The 21,021-nt window shown below is 39.1% G+C and overlaps 1 pseudogene; it reads left to right on the top strand.

The window, feature by feature from the left end:
* Window positions 1-17,633: 17,633 nt before the first annotated feature.
* On the top strand, window positions 17,634-20,460 carry LOC109474102 (annotated as a pseudogene).
* Window positions 20,461-21,021: the final 561 nt, after the last annotated feature.

The raw sequence follows: 21,021 nt of genomic DNA on the forward strand, positions 1-21,021 counted from the left end.
AAATGTTAAGTCAACGAGGCTTTGCCGATGACGATATGATTTTGATATGATTTTTTTCTCTATTATCCATTTCAGCGGTTCAATGTCTGACTCTAACAGCACCAACTAACGGAGCGTTGAGTCCTACCGGTTTGGTCTCCTACCCGAACAGTGTCACCTTCACCTGTAACACGGGATACCAACTAAACGGTTTTTCTGCAGCGACGTGCCAAGCTGACGGAACATGGAGTAACCCTGTTCCAACATGCACACGTAAGACGAGTTTTAAGTTAACCCTACCGTACGGACCGGGTCGTTTTTTGGACGAGGTGGGGGACCGGGGGGGGGGCTCTTTGAACCCCCCCCTAAGAACTCGCGAACGGTATGTCGTATGACCACCAAATTTTCAGAGAATAGTGTACTAGTGAAAATTTATCATATCTACAATTTTTATGTCGTTATGATGTAATATGACGTCATTATGACGTCATTAATGTGATTTTATTGGCCAAAACCGTCTAAATAGGTTTTTCCCTGAAAACTAAATGGTATTCAACATAACTGTACCAAAAGTGTTTATGACAGAATATTATGGTGTACTAAGTCTTATGTTGCCCATAGCAACACCGGTGACGTCATAAAATGACGTCATGCATATTTAAGATATCCGACATCTTGGATCATCAATCTTGAATTTTCAAAAATAGTTTTTTTTCATGATAAAGCCTAAAATAAATAGTAAACATACTAAAGACCTTCATTTAAACCTTTTTTGGAAAAAGAAATGGAAGTATTGATGAAATTTTAATGAAAATAACCCGTATAAACCTGTTCTAATGATATGGTCCGCCATCTTGGATTTTGGCCAATGACGTCATCAAATTAGCATAAATTATGCATATTTAATGATAAAATTTACATTAAATTATATGGGATGTTATTTATATTAGAAATCATGAGTAACTTGACATAAAACCCATAAAATTCTATTGTTGAAACAAAAAGTACTAAATTTAGCAAAAAATGCCTGTCAGAAACCCGTTGCCATGGCAACACAAAAAATTATTATCTTATTCCAATTATAGAGAATTGTTGCCAACAATATTCTAGGAAAAGTCACCAAGTTTGGCTGTTCTACGGCTAGCCGTTCAGACGCTAGGTGACATCAAAGTTGCCGCGGGCACTTTTAGCCTCCCCCCCCCGGTCTAGGTAGGGTTAATAACCACGTAGATCTCACAATAAAATCAACTTTTTCTCAAACGTTTTTTTATTCGCACGCTCGCGTCAGTTTTAGGGGTTTCCAGAAGATGTCATCCTTATAATGAAATCAACATGGCCTGAACAACAAAAAATGCAACTTAATTCCATTTCAAAATCCGGATTTGGAAGATTTGAAAGTGGTGCAACGTGTTCGAACTATTCTACGAAACATTTGGAAGTTCGTGTAATAACAACAACAAAAAAATCTTGGGCTGTACCGCTAGTTATCACACGGGCCGGAACACCCGAATGGAATGTGATCGTGGCAAAGGAATGGCATGAATTCCATCCATCCATATTCCTGGTACTTTCAATCAATCATCAAGCAGGTTTATGTCTGATAGCTAACGTGTTTTTTTCCCTAAAAAAACGCGACCAAGAAAGAAATGTATACAGCACAACGACGATGTGGGAAACGCACTGTACACAGACATATGGTTTGACATCAATATTGATATGATACAACAGCAACATGGAGACTTTAGGATAATATTTGCAAAATCGCACAAAGTACGGTGGTAAAATTCGGGCCCATATGCTTTAGAACCCGAATCGTGTTCGATATAACGTGAGCTGAACCGAACTGCGTTCGATCTGGGATCACCCGTGGTCATTTACTGTAAAACCGGGTATTCAGGCCCTTTTTACCTCCTAACAGAAAAATAATCACAATATCACAAATACAAACCGTTGCTTGGATAGTACATGAACACTTATCATTTTGTTGTGGACATGAAACATCGAGCGGAGCTCTGACGTATTCGTGGGTGACCTTGAATATTGTAACGATTCTTTACGCTAGTATGAATACCACACTTTCCAGTTTCGGGCGAGATGACATGCCTGCAAAACTTGTTTAACCTGGAAGCTTGGAGAGTCCTACATACCTTATTGACGGCCCAAAATGACTGTAGTGGCCTAAAATACGATTTTTCATCTTATGCGTAGTAGTCGAAAAATATAAAAATAACTGATCTTGCGAAATATATGTAGCGACATTAGAACGATGATTGGCTAAAATATGGCGTCCCGAAATAAAGAAAAATCACCTATTTTTTTTTCCAAAATAACCATTGAATGTATGTACATGTAAAGACTATAATTTTATTTTCTTTCAACGTTATTTTCAAATGTTTTATGGTTAGTCCATAATTGCGTCTTGTAACCCTATACTTTTTCGAACGCCACTAGTATTCTTTCCAATATAAAACTGATCCAGTTGTAGACAACAGTCAACACAGCCTCTGCAAAAGTTTCCTACGGTTTTAAAAAAGAGAAGACTTACATATCTTCAGATAAGACGCAAACACTTTAAAACTGAATGTAAGTTCTAGGGGCATAACCTACCTGTAGACGTCTCTGTTGCGTCGTTGATATGAAGATTTGTTCCCATCTCACTTCGCTGCGAGGGCGGCAAGAGATTCCGTAGATTTACCTCCTCATAAGACGCCGTTCCTTGCCTTCTGTTAGAAGTGCCATAGTAAGGATTGTAGCGAATGCATGCACCGGCAGGCAGTGGGGGAAGAGGCCGGTGGGTTTGCCTGTTCCCCTGCTCCATGGGTGCCGTATGGGCAGGCCTTGAAGAAAGCCAGTGTATATACATGGGGAATTAAAACGTCTAAAGATAGTTATGAAAATAACGTTGATTAGTCTGTGGCATGACGTGGTGCAAATAAAACAAATAATTTTACGTAACATTGTTTATGACAGAAAAGCCAATCTAAGCTATAAGGTACGCATTTAAAAAACAGACATTTCCAAGATAGTATTGATTTTTATTACATATTTTTTTTTTCATACAGGCTACTCAGTAAACATAAAAAAGGAAACCACTTTAAATATATACGATTTTTTCAGAACCACAAGTGTTCACTGAAGCTAGGTGTTACTCGTTCATTGTTCACTGAAGCTAGGTGTTACTGTTTCACTGTGCACTAAAGCTAGGTGTTACTGGTTCACTGTGCACTGAAGCTAGGTGCTACTCGTTCATTGGTCACTGAAGCTAGGTGTTACATGGTTTACTGTGCACTAAAGCTAGGTGTTACTCGTTCACTGTGCACTGCAGTTAGGTGTTACTCGTTCATTGTGTACTGAAACTAGGTGTTACTGGTTCACTGTGCACTGAAGAAAGGTGTTACTGGTTCACTGTGCGCTGAAGTTAGGTATTACTGGTTCATTGTTCACTGAAGATAGGTGTTAACGGTTCATCGTGCATTAAAGCTAGGTGTTACTGGTTTACTGTGCACTGAAGCTAGGTGTTACTGGTTTACTGTGCACTGAAGCTAGGTGTTACTGGTTCACTGTGCGCTGAAGTTAGGTGTTACTGGTTCACTGTTACTGGTTCATTGTTCACTGAAGCTAGGTGTTACTGGTTCATTGTTCACTAAAGCTAGGTGTTACTGGTTTACTGTGCACTGCAGTTAGGTGTTCCTGGCTCACTGTGCACTGAAGCTAGGTGTTACTGGTTCATTGTTCACTGAAGCTAGGTGTTACTGGTGCACTGAAGCTAGGTGTTACTGGTTTACAGTGCACTGAAGCTAGGTGTTACTGGTTCACAGTGCACTGAAGCTAGGTGTTACTGGTTCACAGTGCAGTAACATATTGTTTAACTTTACAGAACGAAACTGAAACTAAAACATCGTGTACTAACGGCATTTATTTCTTAGAATTCATAGGGCCATCAGTTTAAAAAAAATAGACTGACCCGTGTCTATTTCGTTTTTTTTTTCAAGACAGAAATGTATACAACTGACAAATATGAATAAAGATGGTAATATTGATTGATATTAGAAGTAATAACATTTTAATGGCCTGCAAATTAGTTTCTTTTAATAAAGCAGACTGTCAAGTGACAGATAATATACATTTTAGAAAACTTTACCACTGAAGCTAAAATATCGTGAAGCTACAGAATTTTGACTTAAGTAATGATTTAGAACAAACGAGAACGGCCGATATATGTTTTGAGATAATAAAACATATTTTACCCCATCTTCAACCCAATTCTAATATGAAACCGTCCACACCAAGCTTTATGTCATTTGGATTTGATTACAGGGCTCCAAATAAAAAAATGCATATTTTTGTCTGCAAAAAATTAAAAGCCTTTATCAAAAATATGAAAAAAACGGGAGTACTCTGCCCGGTCTACTCCAATTCAGGTGTTTGATTCCATTGAACAAATTGACGGGGCAGAAGCATTATTATTAAGAAAAAAATATATACGAGTATCTCACCCATACCTTGGAGTAAAACGTGATAAAAGCTCGCTGTCGGCTTACGAGCTGACCTTACCATAGGCATGTGGTTTGTTGTGGTCTTAGGCGTATTGCGCTTGCTTGCATATTTATGTTGCTTTCGCAGGCATCGAAAATTACAAGTCGTCAAATGTATATACAGCAGTACGTGGAAATGTTCAAAATGAAATTAGTCTAAAGACGCCATTATATTTTCATGTATATGTCATTTTTTTTTACATGGGGTTGCCTTTTATTGCTAGGGCTTAAGCAGGTTGAAAAAAGAAAAAAATAATGATTTACAGAATATTTCTGCAAAAAAAATATATATAACTATATGATACAATCTGTTTTACACAATTTTTCGGAAATTTAGTACATCTTTCAAATAGTTCTTTTTCTGACGATTACTGGAAAGGTAGACTCGAACGGCAATAAAACGTATTTTTATATCTGTATACGTACATAGTGCCCTAGCCCATCATTAAATTGATTTACTAGAAAAAAAATTTTGTGTGTTTTACTGGCTGTGTAACATCTTGATGATACTTTTCGTTCCAAAAAGCTACGTGTACCCCTAGTGTTGGGAAGTATGACATCAGCATCAAACAGGACAGGCATGTGGAGGGGGCATCCAAACCACAATGGAGACTGCTAAAGCTAAGGTCCCAATTGGGAAAAGGGGCCCTGGCGGGTAGTTCCCGGGCTGTTTTTTTACTACTTTCGGGCGGGACCCCGACGTGGCCCCGCGGGGCACCCTGCGGCTACCGGGCTATTTTTTGGCCCGTCGGGGCCCCGATAAGAATTTAATTCTGAGTTAAATTCTACCTGGGCCCCGCTGACAAAGAGACACCGTGACCTCATCGTGAGAACACCGAGAGGTACCCCTCCGGTTGCCGGCATTCCACCGGGACACATTTCTTACGTCACAGACCAGATGAACAGAATAAAGGTGTGTACTTCGTAAACCCGGGTAAAATGTGTGACCTCACAGATCAAATGATTACACCAAATACGTGAATTCTGCATTACGTATAGGTCAATACAAGACATCGTCAGAGAATCTGCTGGGTACCTGTCGGGTGCCTGCCGGATACCGACCAAAGAGGGTGAAAAAATTTCTAACAAAATGCTACTGAAGGAAATTTTTAATTGTGACCACGACAGCCGATGCCAGCTCGACTCCTGAACCCGGCCGGGGCCGGCCGAGGCTACATCCCCGACGGGCACCGGCGTAATTGGGACCTTAGCTTAACATGGGTACCTTCTAACAAAAAATTCACATTTTCACAAAAATAAACAATTTCCTGGACATTACATGTCTGCAAACATTTTGTAGTGGACATGGAACATTAAACGAAGCTACTGCCGTCATCGTGAGTGACCTTGAAGATCGCAATACTTGTACATGTTAGCATAAATAAACAATCCTCATATTCATGCCATATGACATGCGTGCTTAACTCGTTTGGGTTAAAGGCATTAAGATTCCAACAAATCTCATTGACGGCTCAAAATAAACGTAATAGGTTTGTGCAGAATCGTGTTTGAGGGATTTAACCCTCAACAGTACACCTTCCCGGACTGATTAATCTGTACACCTGGGGTCCGCGCGGACCCCAGAGCAGTTTTTTGCTAATTTTTAGAAATTATCAACATGATACCAGCTCAATTGTTTTGCAAACTGATGTGGGAACCTCTGTGTCCACATTACATACAAAAATCATACATTTTGAACTTTTTCTATTTTTTGTGAAGAAAAGAAGACAAGAAGAAATACCCGATTTTAAACCTATTTCAGACTGAAGGGACTTTTGAGGCCCAACTTTGATCTCAGATAGCGGCTAAACGGCTTGCGCTAGAAATATCAAATTTGGAGACCTTTCCTAAAATGTCTCTGGGAAAAAGTTCATATTAGTGTAATACTAGTAAGTTGATGTTTTTTGTGTTGCCATGGCAACGGGGCTCTAGCAGGCAGTTTTTTTGAAAATAGAAGTAATTTTGGTTTAAACATAAAGATTTTCTGAGTTTTATATTGAATTACACTTCTTTTCCAACATTAATAACATCTTACATAATTAAATATAAGTTAAATCATTTAATATGCATAGAATATGCTAATTTGATGACGTCATTGGTCAAAATCCAATATGGCGGACTATATTATTAGCTCTGATGTCATATGACGTCATAATTACACCAAAGTTAATAAAATTTAATTCTATTACTACACCATTCTCTGAAAACTTGGTAGACATACGATGAGTGCATAAAAGCATATAAAAACGGAAATAAGCTAATGTATAAGAACGCCAGTGTATCCATTATGATCGAAAGCCGACTGGGGTCCGCGCGGACCCCAAAAGAAAATCAGATATAATTTTTTTTATAAATGGTAGAAACAGAGTTTTCTGCACTGTATTGAGAGACAACTTTGTGGGTGACAATTACCTAAAATTTCAGAAACAAATCTTTAGAAACAAAAAAGATATTACAGAATATATAGTGCTGGGGTCCGCGCGGACCCCAGGTGTACTGTTTAGGGTTTTAAAAAAATGACCTTGATTTTGAATCATGAGCAATTGAGTGCGAAAAATGTAAAAAAAATGCGTTTTTTATGTTGACAAAAAGTCTACTTAAAACCAGAAATTAAAAAAAAAAATCATAAGACACGATTTTTACCTCCGGGTAGGGATGTATATCCCGAGCGCGGAGGTTTTGTGAGGGAAGACGAAAATTGCGTTCGCACCCGTTTCTCGCGTTTGGGTGGACGGATATGTCTGGGACTTGGTATACATTTTGCTGTTGGGCTGTAGATGGTGCACGTTGTTTTGGTTTTTTAGTATGTGTGTTTTAGTGCGTGAAAATGATGCGTTTAGACCGCCGATGGACACCCCTTTCAGTGTGAAAGTGGGCCTCAGCTTTTGACCTTTGCATGTATAATCACCATTGAGGTCGCGACCACTGATCTGACCTTTCACACAGAGGGGTGTCAGCATTCTTTGAAACTGTTCAGATGTGAACCACATGTGCCGTCAATCAACGTCTCGTGCCTGGTGGGATCGCGCGGGTCGCAGCCAGCGAACTTCCGGGTGGGCCAATGGGTCAGGGGTCAACGCCCTCTTGCGCAATTTCGGATGTTTTCGTCTTACAAATACCGTGGTATACTGTCTCAGACGTTCTCGGGACTCGGTGTATCTTCTGTTAATGGGCTGTAGATGGTGCAGGTTTTTTTTGTTTTATTGTATATGTGTTTTGGGGCGTAAGATTATTTGTATTTCCTTTTCGTGTCTCGGACACCCGTTACTGTGTTTGTTTACATTATCGCTGGTCGCTGAGGGTCGGGCAGCCAGATTCGCCACGGGATGCCTCCTGTCCTTTCTATTTTTGGGCTCCAGTCGGCTAGGGGGGATTAGTGATTTCACACATCATTTAGCCAATTACAAACATTTCGAAACTTTTCGAAAAAAATGGTATTCGCGCGAATTCACTAGTTAATTCAAAGAACAGTCCCAACATGCACCCAACATTCTGCAACATACATTACAATACCCGGAGGTACAAAATCTACGATTTTCCTTGTTTTATCTTATTACTAGTAGTCGAAAAAAAATCTTAAACGGCGTTTGCCTAAAACATGACTCGGACTGGCGCTGTGAACTATGTCATGACGATTATTCCATATAATTTTGACGGAATTTACCCTTCAATACTATTTGTTTATTTTCAAATGTTTTACGGGTAATCCAAAAACAGGCCAAAATATTATTGCGTCTTTTAACCCGATAATTCTTCGAACACCCCTAGCAATACGAAAGGATATTTGTTTTACATTTTTTGTCGAGCTTAATTGAACTAAACAGTGATTTACGTTAGTCACCATATAATATACAGTCAAGCATAAAATACGACTTATCTTCGATGCATAGATTGTTACATAACTTGCATAGTCTACATTGTAACGGTGTACGACTATGCCTGCCAGACTCTATGTGTAGGGAATGGTCGCTAATACGGAGTTTACACATGGTTCTGCGGTTGAGAAAATTTGGAATGTATAAACAGTGGTAATAATGGGGTTTTCATAGACAATATAAAAGACAAAAGTAAGTGCTGAGGAAATAAAACTGTGCTTTTTATGCTTTATTTCTCTATCATACTGAGTTTGCAAATCACGAAAGTGATAGTAATAAAATATTTCAAAGCTATTTAAAACACAGGTTCAACTAAAAAAATATATGTGACATAAGAACAACCCGTTTTTTTCTATCTTAACATTATACATGATACATTATGAAATTTTAGCTTGAATCTTTATTAGTTACACAAAAAATGATTAATCTTATACATTGAGTAGGTCGGATATGCTCGTACAGTGCGTTAACTTAAAAATCCACCATGTGAACCCAGAGTCCACATACAATGAAGTACTCCCCACTGTAACTCTTCCAGCAGCTTGAATAGTGAATTGACCCCCATAAACACGTAAACACATAAACATCCCAAGCTGTCTAGTCTCTAGAAACAATGGCAGGGACAGATTAGCATGACAGGGACAGAATGCCGGTCGATCAGATTCAAATATTTTCCTTATGCTGGTTTTCAAAGTAACATCACAAAACTATGTAGAATGATCAAGATAATTGTACCTAAGTCACATAATTACTTACAAGAAATTACTGTCAGCAGCTTCCAGTCTCTGGGAAATCAACCCTGTGTTAATTTTCAAGTCTATAAAAAGCCATATCAGAATTATCTATTAGTAGCTATAGTATCTATATTTGTAATTTGAAAATATCTTCCTCACAGACAGTCAGTGTGTCTAGAGTGTCTAGAAACATGTCTTCTAATTGTGGTGTCCATTTGGTGGTAGTAAGTCTAACACAACAGTATACATGTAGAGTGGAGCTCCGTTATTATTTTTGTAGAACAAGGTCAGACCACTTTGTGACTGTTAGGGTTTTGACAGCGCATTGATGGCACATTTGGCAGGTTGAGCGGTACAAGGTTCACTCATTGCATGTGTTGATGCTGGTCCTTTCCCTGTGTTTCGATTATAATGGATACTCCTTTCTGTTTCATTCCGATAACTCACATTGTGACCCTGAACATGTTGTGAAAATGCTAAGAAGGAGACTTATAGATATGCATATACAAACATTTTTTCATACCATGTCAACTGATAGTGGTAAGTTAAGATTTTATGCAAAATGTAAAACTATGTACAACTTAGAGCGATATCTTAATCTTGCAGACTTCGAACTACGCTCAGCCATTAGCAAAATTAGAGTTAGCGCCCATTCTCTGAAAATAGAGAGAGACCGGTATAGAAGGCTACCTGTATGTGGAAGAATTTGTAAATATTGTAATGCAAAGGCTGTGGAAGACGAAATGCACTTTATCTCAAATTGTTCCTTTCATAGCAACGCTCGAAATGAGTTAACTATTCAAACTTCTACAATTTATCCCAATTTTACTAAACTTACAGACCAAGAAAAAAACTATTCTTCTTTTAACTTCCCAAAACCGACTGATTTTAGAAAAGGTGGGACATTACGTCTTCCGTGGTCTAAAAAAGAGAAGTCAAACCCCTTAGACATACTTTTAGACATACTGTAGCTATATAGCTCTAGACAACTACCTTTTATCATGTAGATTTTAGTTATTTTATACTACGTTTCATTGTTCTTTTATGTTTGTAATCTGCAATTAGCCCCCCGGGCATGAATTTGCAATACAACGTCTATTAGAACCGTACAAGTAACTGCAAGCCAATGTCTGACCAAGGCTCTGACACTACCAGGCAGAGCTTGACCAGCCAGTGTTTTCATTAGATTCTGGATTTGATGAGACTAACTTCTTACAACAGTGCTCCAATTCCTTATCTGTTGTTTGTTCATTTTACAATGTCTTGTAGACAAACTTGTCTTGGTCACTCACAGTCTTAGCCAGGTCTCTGCCCATGTTACCACCACAGTAGTCAGAAGTAGACTGAGGTCCGGTAGTTTATGTTAGCCAAATTTTCTGGGTGATTTTATAGTACAAGCATGATCTTTAATAGAAAACAGCGATTATTTTTGGACACTTGTGAATGTATTCTTACGTGTAAATGTGTTAATGAAAATAGTATTAATTGTTTAAGATGTATTAAAATAACAATTGATAAAACTTGTTTCTGGCGTTCTTTTTGGTGACATACACGTAGGCAACATCATCATAAAATTCTGACTAATATTAACTTTACACTCGTTGTTATACTTTTATTATTACTCGTTCTATCTTTCATTACACCCCGAGAAGTTCCTTACAAGTACTGTTTTACTGAACATAACGAGATATTTAATGGTAAAAACTTTGCTGTAACTGTATGACTTCCATGACATGTATGTCCGTGACATACATTAGATATGTCTAATGACAAGAAAGGCTAAATCAATGTTCAACACTAAGTGTATTAAAGACCTATCCCAATTTTCGGCTAATTCCGTCGACCTTGTTTTCAGACTGGACACGTCTACTGTTTGTTCAGAACGTGACTTTGGAAACACGTGATTGCAGCAGAGGGTCTTACGTGCCAGAGAACCTGTGTCGCCCCCCGTCTCTTATTTAATTAATGTTGGACGTTTGGCCCGAATATGCAAAACTTTAATTATTTTTTGCAATAAAAACCCGTTCTGAATCCAGAATTGTTTACTTCGTCCATCGAGTTATCTGCTACAATGGTGTGTTTACTTAGTGTTGTAAATGTTAGCAAAAATATATAAATATGTATGCATATAAGGTCACATGTGCACCAAATATTTATATAGATTTAGCTTTTAATATAGACAATGTCAAGCGTTTTAAAGTACCAACAATATTAATAATATCATATTTTCTTTGTCATTTGTTTTCAATTTAGATATCCAGGATATACATTTCTTGTTAGAATCGCGGATATCCCATTTGCCTTTTGTTAGTTTGGGGGAGTTTGACAAATGTCTTGTCCTGGCATTACCTTACCAGTGCTGTACGCATAGTTTCCTCACATGGTGCCATCGGTGGATACTTGGCTCTCTAGGGCACCAGGTCTATTAAAAGCAGAAAACATAACTATCAGTAAAAATTCTATCATGAAAAAAAAGCTGTATGACATACGTGACGTACTGATGCCACAAACCTGACATAAAGACCTAATTACGTCACATCTTTACGTACGTGAAGTTGACACGGAAATTGTAAAACCACATGTACATAACGTAATGAAAGTACTATTGTGTAAAACACTCCAATTACAGAATTTTCTATTTAATTTCATTTGCATAATTTCCATTTAATTATGTACATCTCTCTGTCAGCTACCTACATACAAAAATAATGAAAATGCGTTGTTCCTTTGTGGACTTCCTGCTTTAAAATATGTTGCCAGAAAATCTCCTGCAGTTCGAGAACAAGCTGCTAGTTGAACCAAAACCGCGACACTTTTTCCAGACAGCAAAAACTATCTGTCATCAAAAATCCAAAACCTTAGCATGCTCAGGTCAAAAGATTAAAAGAAAATGTTATGTTGCAGAACAATAGTCAGCCACCAGGAGGCCCATATTTCACCTTGACCTTTGTCTTTCTACGACCTACCCACATACCAGATATCATGACAATCCCTCAGGGGTTCTGAAGTTATGCTGACTACAAATGTGCGGAAACACAAACACACAAACAGGCGGACAGACAGATACGCCAAAAACTATACGTCCATTTTCATGGACGTAAGAACGTATATTGGATGGACGGATATATCTTCAGGTACAAATGTAGATACATATGTACATGTTATATGATTCTTTTTGTCCTTATCCTGTGGCATTTGCTCAAATAGGTTCGACCACCAAAATTTAAATGGAACAAGAGTTCCGAGATCTCATACCTCCATGAAAAAGGGGCTTCACATGTAAATGTAAATGTCTTCTTTAATTATGCAAAGACCTTCAACAACAACATAATATAAGCGTCGTTAACTTTTAATTAACTTACACATCTCCCAGGTATAAAATTACCATCATTTTCCACTAAGGAGTTATAGAACTTTCATATTAATTGTGCAAATTAGGTCCGTATTTGCATAATTGGTATCTGGTGATATCCCACCTCCATAGATTATAAACAGTACATGTACCAAAGTCCCATGATGTAAAGCACTGGAATTACAAAATTTCCTCCTTAATTCTGCAAATGAAGTCATCATTTGCATATATTTGCAGCCAATAATGTAGATCTTTGCCTAAGCTACCCACATACCAAAAATCATAAAAATACATTGTTCCTTTGTGAATTTATCTGCTCTGAAAGGTTTTGCCAGAAACCTCCCTGCAGTTCCAGAACAAGCTGCTAGGGGACCAAACCGACACCACTTATTACCGACTGGAATAGCTATCCATCACTCAAAAATTAGGACCTTAGCATGTCCAGAACAAAAGATCCAAAAACTGGAAGATCGGCTGCAGTATCAAGGTCACCCACAAGGAGGCCCAAAATCGACCTAGACCTTTGGCTACCCAACACCTATCCACATACCAAAAATCATCACAATCCATCCAAAGATCTAAAAGTTATGCGGGGCGCAAATGTCCGGAAACACAGACACACACACAGACACATAGACAGACACGCCAAAAACAATAACTTCTTTTTTGATGGAGGTAAAAGCAATTAACTCAATAATGTCTCCTGTGTCGTCACTACGTCTGGTGATTACATGTTGGAATAAAAAAAATGCCTCCTGCAGTTTCTAAACGCGCGACAGCCGCACGACGTGTGTGACTGCAATGAAAGAGGTTTTGCATCAGATTATTTACACACCATACACATGTACAAAGTGATCAAGCAGACTAAAACCTCAAAGAAATACCAGGCGACGAAACGCAGGAGATTGCTCAGTATTATCTAGGCCAGAAAGCAATATTCTACTGAAACTGTAATTACTGATTGAACACGAAAAAAAAAAAAACTTCAAACGACTGAAGACAAATACTATTCTTCATTTCCATCCAAGCTGCATAAGAACATTTTATTTCTTAACTCACCACATATAACGCCAGAAGACGAAAGTTCTAAAAAGAAACCCGACCCGAGGTGAGTGCCCGCAGGGGTTGGGTTTAGTGGAAAAAAAATCCAGTGCAAAAGGAAAACCCGAAAAAAAGGCCTAAAACACGCTAAAAATAATTCCAAACCCAAACCTCTGCTTGGAGAGTATGCCTGAGTACGACAATTGTACAGTTCAGTACAAGAGTCGTGTGCATAATATGGGTAAAACATTTTAAAAAAGATAAATAGAACTTGTATCTTAAAATACATTCATTTGTCACGCAGATATTCTCCTTCGAGTCATCCCCGAAAGAGACGGTGGCTAGACTAGAATGTGCAATACTGTCGACAATGAGACACCATACACATGAAACATTTACAGGCATAGTGACAATTGCTGATTTTTTTTAAAAGCTAGCCCACGCAGAGTCCGTGATTACATTAACCTTTTAAATTACCACATTCTTCGGCCGGCAAAAAAAAAAAACACACAAGGATCCAAAACAGCATTTTCGATGAAAAGATAACCGAATAGTTAAAGACAGACACGACAAACTCAATAATTTCCCCTGCAGTCTGTGATCTTACGACGGTTGTATGACGTAACTGACGAACATAATAAAGGTTGTACGATATCTCAAATTCTATTATTTAGACACCAAACACTTTCTTCATTTGATTTTCGACAATTTAATTGACAAAAATACAATTATACATACAATGTAATAAAAAAGGCAAATATTGTACAAATAGAGCTAATTGACAAATAGAAAAAACTACTCTAGACAATGATATTAATTCTTGTTCTTTTTTTTTCTAGCCTTGCACTTTATTTAGGCTATAAAGTGTAATAATTTTTTTGAGGTTCAATTGGTACAAGTAGAACTTAGTAGCGATAGCGTGCAAGTAAAAATGGTCCATCCGACATGTCAACGTTGCAGTACTCAGTATACACAAGCTCATTAAGCGGACTAAATCTTCAAAATACCAAACAACAAAACGAACAATATTTCCTAGTAATCTAGGTCAGAAAGTAATTCCTACTGAAAAATGTATTCACTGATTGAACACGAAAAAAAATTAAACGACTAATACTGTAGGTTAATTTTACCGAAGCTGCATGAGTACATTCTTGTTTGCAAATCACCACATCACAGAGTTCCATCGCCCAGCCTACCTCAATCAGAAGTTGAAAAAGAAAGAAAAAGAAAAAAGAAAAAGAAAGAAAAAAAATGATGGACGGGCATGCATCGCCGAAACGCTCATTTCTATCCTTTAATTGGTTGAACTTCTAACAGTAATAGACAATAAAGATTGATCTATTCTCACACCTGCCGGGGTCGGTACGCAGTTCTTGACTGTACATCACAGTGCTATAGGTACAGTGCGATAAGCCTGTGCAAAATTTAGACCGATATAGATGAATATAAATAGACAGATACATATCGTGGAGGAGCTGAAATATTTGCTTCAAATTATCCCTTTAGGAGACGGTCGCTAGATTAGAATGTTCAATACTGTTAACGACGGGACACCAAAACACATGATAGAACGATTCATAAACATGATGACAAAATGATGCCCACACAGAGCCGATGATGACCTCAACCTTTTTAATCACTACAATTTCTCGCCGGCTGGTTATAACAGAATTTACTAGGCGAGGACGTAAAACAGCATTTTCCGCAAAAAGATAAACGAATTTGTGAACGACTAACTAAAGAATTCCCCCCCCCCAGTCTGTGATATTACAATAAACGAATTTGTGAACGACTAACTAAAGTATTCACCCCCCCCAGTCTGTGATATTACAATGGTTGTACGACTTACTTGATTCGAATAATAGAGGTTGTATGACATATCAAATTCTATTCTTTAGACACCATGTGCAAAAGACCGATATAGATAAAGATAGATACAGAACTTGTATATAAGTAAATACTCTTCTAACACATATACAAATATTTTGCTTTGAGTATCCCCTGATAGGTCACTAGACTAAAATGTTCAATACCGTTGACGACGGGACACCAAACACATGAGAGAACAATTCATAAGCATGATGACAAAATTATGAATTATTAAATTCTACCTAGACCGGGGGGGGGGGCTAAAAGTGCCCGCGGCAACTTTGATGTCACCTAGCGTCTGAACGGCTAGCCGTAGAACGGCCAAACTTGGTGACATTTCCTAAAATATTGTTGGCAACAATTCTCTATCATTGGAATAAGATTATAATTTTTTGTGTTGCCATGGCAACGGGTTTCTGACAGGCATTTTTTGCTAAATTTAGTACTTTTTGTTTCAACAATAGAGTTTTATGGGTTTTATGTCAAGTTACTCATGGTTTCTAATATTAATAACATCCCTGATAATTTTATGTAAATTTCATCATTAAATATGCATAATTTATGCTAATTTGATGACGTCATTAGCCAAAATCCAAGATGGCGGACCATATCATTAAAACAGGTATATGCAGGTTATTTTCATTAAAATTTCATCAATACTTCCATTTCTTTTTCCAAAAAAGGTGTAAATGAAGGTCTTTAGTATGTTTACACTGTATTTTAGGCTTTATCATGAAAAAAACTATTTTTGAAAATTCAAGATTGATGATCCAAGATGGCGGATATCTTAAATATGCATGACGTCATTTTATGACGTCACCGGTGTTGCTATGGGCAACATAAGACTTAGTACACCCTAATATTCTGTCATAAACACTTTTGGTACAGTTATGTTGAATACCATTTAGTTTTCAGGGAAAAACCTATTTAGACGGTTTTGGCCAATAAAATCACATTAATGACGTCATAATGACGTCATATTACGTAATAACAACATAAAAATTGTGGATATGATAGATTTTTACTAGTACACCATTCTCTGAAAATTTGGTGGTCATACGACATACCGTTCGCGAGTTCTTAGGGGGGGTCAAAAGACGCCCCCCCCCGGTCCCCCCATGTCAAAAAAAGCCCGGTCTAGGTAGGGTTAAAAGAAAGCCCACAAAGAGACGATGGTTACCTCAACCTCTTAAATGACCAAATTTTCTAGCCGGCAGGTTTCTAACAGAATTAACCAGGCGAGGACCTAAAATAGCATTTTCCGTATTACTTAAAAGATACCCGAACTGTGAACGACTAACTCAGGAATAAACTTCCCCCCATTCCTTGATATTACAATGGTTGTACGACGTACCTGATAGTAAAAATAGAGTTTGTACGTATACGGCATCTCAAACTAAAATGTAGACACCATAAACTTTATTAACTACATTTTCGACAACTGACAATTCAAAGATACACACAGTGTGAAGCAAAGAGCAAATATTGTGCAAAAAGAGCCGAATGATATATAACTAGAAACTACTTAACACAATGAAATTAGAAATGCATTTTATTGATTCTAGCCTTGCACTTTTTAAAGCCTGTGAAATGTGACAAATCCTTATATTCGATTTGTACAGATAAAACTCAATACCGATGGCGCTCACGTAAATGTGGTCTATCTGTTATATTAACAGTGCCGTATACACTATACACAAACTGATCAAGCGGACCAAAACTTCAATAAAATACCAAACAACAAGACGAAAAATACCAAACAACAAGTAATATTTCTTAGTAATCTAGGTCAGAAAGCAATTTCTACTGAAAAAAGTAATCACTGATTGAACACACACACACACAAAAAAAACTTTCAAAGGACTGAAGACAAATAATATACATTAATTTCACCCAAGTTGCATAATTACATTCCATGTTACAAATGACCACGGAAACCGGTCCCATAGCCACACCCATTCCATCAAACAAAAGGGTAAATGATGGATCCCATTTCTTATTGGCCTAGCCGCAAACTGCTATTCCCTTATTGGATGAACTGGTAAAAGTAATCATTATGGACAGTCAAGATTGGTCTGTTCTCAGACCTGCCAGAGTCGGTACACAAGCCTGGACTGGACATCACAGCGGAACAGGTGCAGGTACTTATTTGTCTTTAGAGATCGAGAAACACCTAATCGTTTGTTTGATTTATTGCGAAAGTATTTGGGAACAAATTTAGCAGTGAAGAGAATATAGTGTTGCTGTAATGGGTGTAAGGTGGATGCTGAAGTTGTACCTAGTGTTGGCTGTACGCCTGGTAGTGCCTTGTGTAGAAGCGGGGGACTGGCAACACTGTCAGTGGTGGTCCAAAGTACCGCTATGATATCGGTGGGTATGTATATGGTTCCAAAGATTATAATCCTTACAAGGGACCTTTCGACAATATCTTTTTGAGCCAAGCGTTTGTGTCATGCTACAACTGCACGAATAACAAAAACGTGTCAGGTACTTCTGTTCTGGATGCAACCCTGAGTCCCTCCCAACAGGACATAACAAACCTTTTGATAGTCGATCACAACGTTGGCACCATGAGTTCAGGTGATACCAGCGCTCTCTCAGATTTGCCTTGTGGTACATACTGCCGCGTGTGGCTCGTAAACTGTAACATAACGACCATAGAGGCAGGGGCGTTTGCTAAGCTTCCACAGGTGGAGACCTTGGTCATCTGGCGGAGCAACCTCCAGACCCTAAAAAGCGGCGCGTTTGAGGGGATGGGCGGTCTGAAGCACCTGCTGCTGTTGGGCAACAACATCACCTGTCTTGAGGTAAAATTACAACACGCATGTATCTGTGAAATACCTTTAATAATACCAAGCTTAATTGCACTGTATGATCATGTGAAAATACCCGATTAAATTGCATCATTGAAGGAATTGTTGCTTGTATGCTTGCAAACAACCACACAAGCAGCAATCTATTTACGTTAGTGACTTAGCTATTACAACATGCAAACATTCCCGGCAACCCTTATACCACATCCAACCACTCACAACCCTATCAACCAACTAAAACCGAATTAACGAATTTCTTGCTAGGATAAGATACAAAAAAAAACTGAAAAATCACCACCTAAAGCAGGCTTGACTGGCTGTCTAAGTTTGTACAATTTGAGCAATTAGTAGCGAACAAATGGTGTAAGAACGCCATATTCCTTTTAAATTACAGACTGGTACCTTCGACGGGTTGCCCGAACTTGGCTACCTCTATCTCGTGGAGAACCAAATCCTGACGATGCCAGCCGGCGTGCTACATGGACTACAGTCGGAATGGCTGGACGTAAGTATGAATTCTATCTCTCACATCGCGCCTGGTGTGCTACAGGACGCCGGTCCTGTACGGCACATCTATGCCATTAAAAACAGGCTGCAGTCAGTCAGTGTGGGCATGTTCGCAGGGCTTGAACAGCTGCGGCTGTTGTACTTGCAGGATAACGAAATCTCTAGCATTGCAGACGGGGCGTTTGTCTCAAACAAGCTACTGCGAACGATAGGCCTCTCTGGAAACAAGCTGACCTTTCTGTCTGGGCTGTGGTTTGTGCCGGGCAAGTCTTATCCTCATGTGAATGTGAAGGGAAATGCTATTGCTGCTGTCGCCCACGCGTCTAGATTGACAACCTTTTTCTTGCCTAACAATCCCTTGCGCTGTACGTGTGCAAACATGGGGTTGTATGAGCGAATGTGGACTCTGTGGATATCCGGAAGGCATTTCCCTTTGTGTTCTATGATCTCTATACAGACGGGGTGTCCCTCCATTTCCTTGCTAGGGACCCATCCTGTGGCGGTTAATGCCAGTGCTCTGCCTTGCCCGGCACCATTTGTCGAAATTGTAAATGCACAGCGAAATCAGCATCCCCAGGTGTACACGGCCTCTGGTAACGTGTACTGGGAGGACCTGCCCCGCGTGTCCTGGACCTTTGCCAACAGGTTTGAATATTCAATGAACATAACACACAACACAAACACAACGGCACACGCTAGCCTGGCAATAGGAAACCTAACTGTAAGTGTGGTGACTTACATAAAGGCTGAGGGTTGGGTGAAATGTAAAGGGTCAGAAAGTAAGGCAGGATCCAGGAAGAATGAATCGTGTTCCAACTACATGGGGAAGTCTACATTCACCCTTTGGCTGAGGACTGCTGAAAACATGACTGTCACAAACTGCAGTTGTACCATTGTCTCAGAAAGTGGCTCTCACACTGCATACTTCGAGATGAGCTTACACACTACATCACTGACACATCCCACAATCCACACACAACCAGCAACACACACAGATCCAACATCCCACGTACAACAGACAACCTACTTACAACCAACAGCGCAAACACAGCCGTTATCCACATCCAATTCTCTATGGATGATTGTGTTGTCATCTCTAGCTGCCATATTGATGGTGCTCACAAGGATAGCGTGGAGGTATTCCACAGAGGGTCACCGGGTAGCCAGGCAAAATGCTCGGGAAAACCATGCCCCGGTGCCCAGAGAAGGCTTGGCACGCTTGCCTTCTGTATCAAGCGCGATCGTCCCTTATGCTGTAGCATATGGTGATACAGTAGCAAACGCCGGCCCTTCAGATGACCAGATAACCCCGTACGCTATAACGTACGATGTCGAAGATGATGACATCACACCGTATGCCGAGGGGCACCTTCGCGATCACGACAGTCTGTGCGAGTCAGACGCTTCTGACTCTTCAGAAATTGTTCCTTACGGGGTGAGCAAGATATGTGACAAGTATGTCAGTGGCGACGGTAGAAAACTCAAGAAAACACACCTGTCACTTACAGAAACGACAACTTGTCGAGTGAGGGCCCTGTTTCCAAAACGTATGGCAAAGATGAACCTAAAGAAACCATTCTAAATGATTCGGTTAACGTGACCATTCATCAGCCAAGCCCTTCCCCTCTGTTAGTCTCTGACCGTAGTGAAGCGGCCTGCTCAACGGCTTCTCCACTACCAGAAGCCGTCGCAGTTAATACCGAGGCTACCCCAGTTGATACTAAAACAACTGATGTGTCTGTTGAGGACAATTAAAAAAGGCAACCAGGTCATTTCTGTTGCCACCGTTATGCTTAGGTGACATTTTCAAACCGGGAACCGGCCGGGCTGTATGTATGAACGAAAAATTAACAATTTATGAATGAATAAATGAATGACTTTATTCAGGTTATGCCCATAGTGAAAACATAAAACCACAGAAACTCTAAACATACAACAATTTATATAATTATACACATTTTTAAAATACGCATTTCTGAACTGACAATCAGACCTTAATAGACAGTATATTATACTATTGTTGGTGGCGTAAAGTCTATTAATAAAAGAATAACACAATTTCCGGCGTCTAGCATAGCATGTATCTGTCGAGAGGTGTACAAACATGTTATATCAAGAATATGCAGAAATAGTGCCCCTGATTATTATTAAAAACGTTTCTGTGTTTTGTTGTCTTTTATATCGTACTTTTCGTTCCCAAAAACTGCCCGGCTGGGCCCCGTGTTTGAATTGTGACCTCAGCATTAGCAAAGACAATGACGAGGAGACCGCTTTGAGAGAAACTGTCCCTTTGGCTCGCTTTTCTACGTTTTGTAT

The sequence above is a fragment of the Branchiostoma belcheri genome, unplaced genomic scaffold (genome assembly GCF_001625305.1).
Source record: "Branchiostoma belcheri isolate BF01 breed outbred unplaced genomic scaffold, Haploidv18h27 scaffold101, whole genome shotgun sequence".
Classification (NCBI taxonomy): Eukaryota; Metazoa; Chordata; class Leptocardii; order Amphioxiformes; family Branchiostomatidae; genus Branchiostoma; species Branchiostoma belcheri.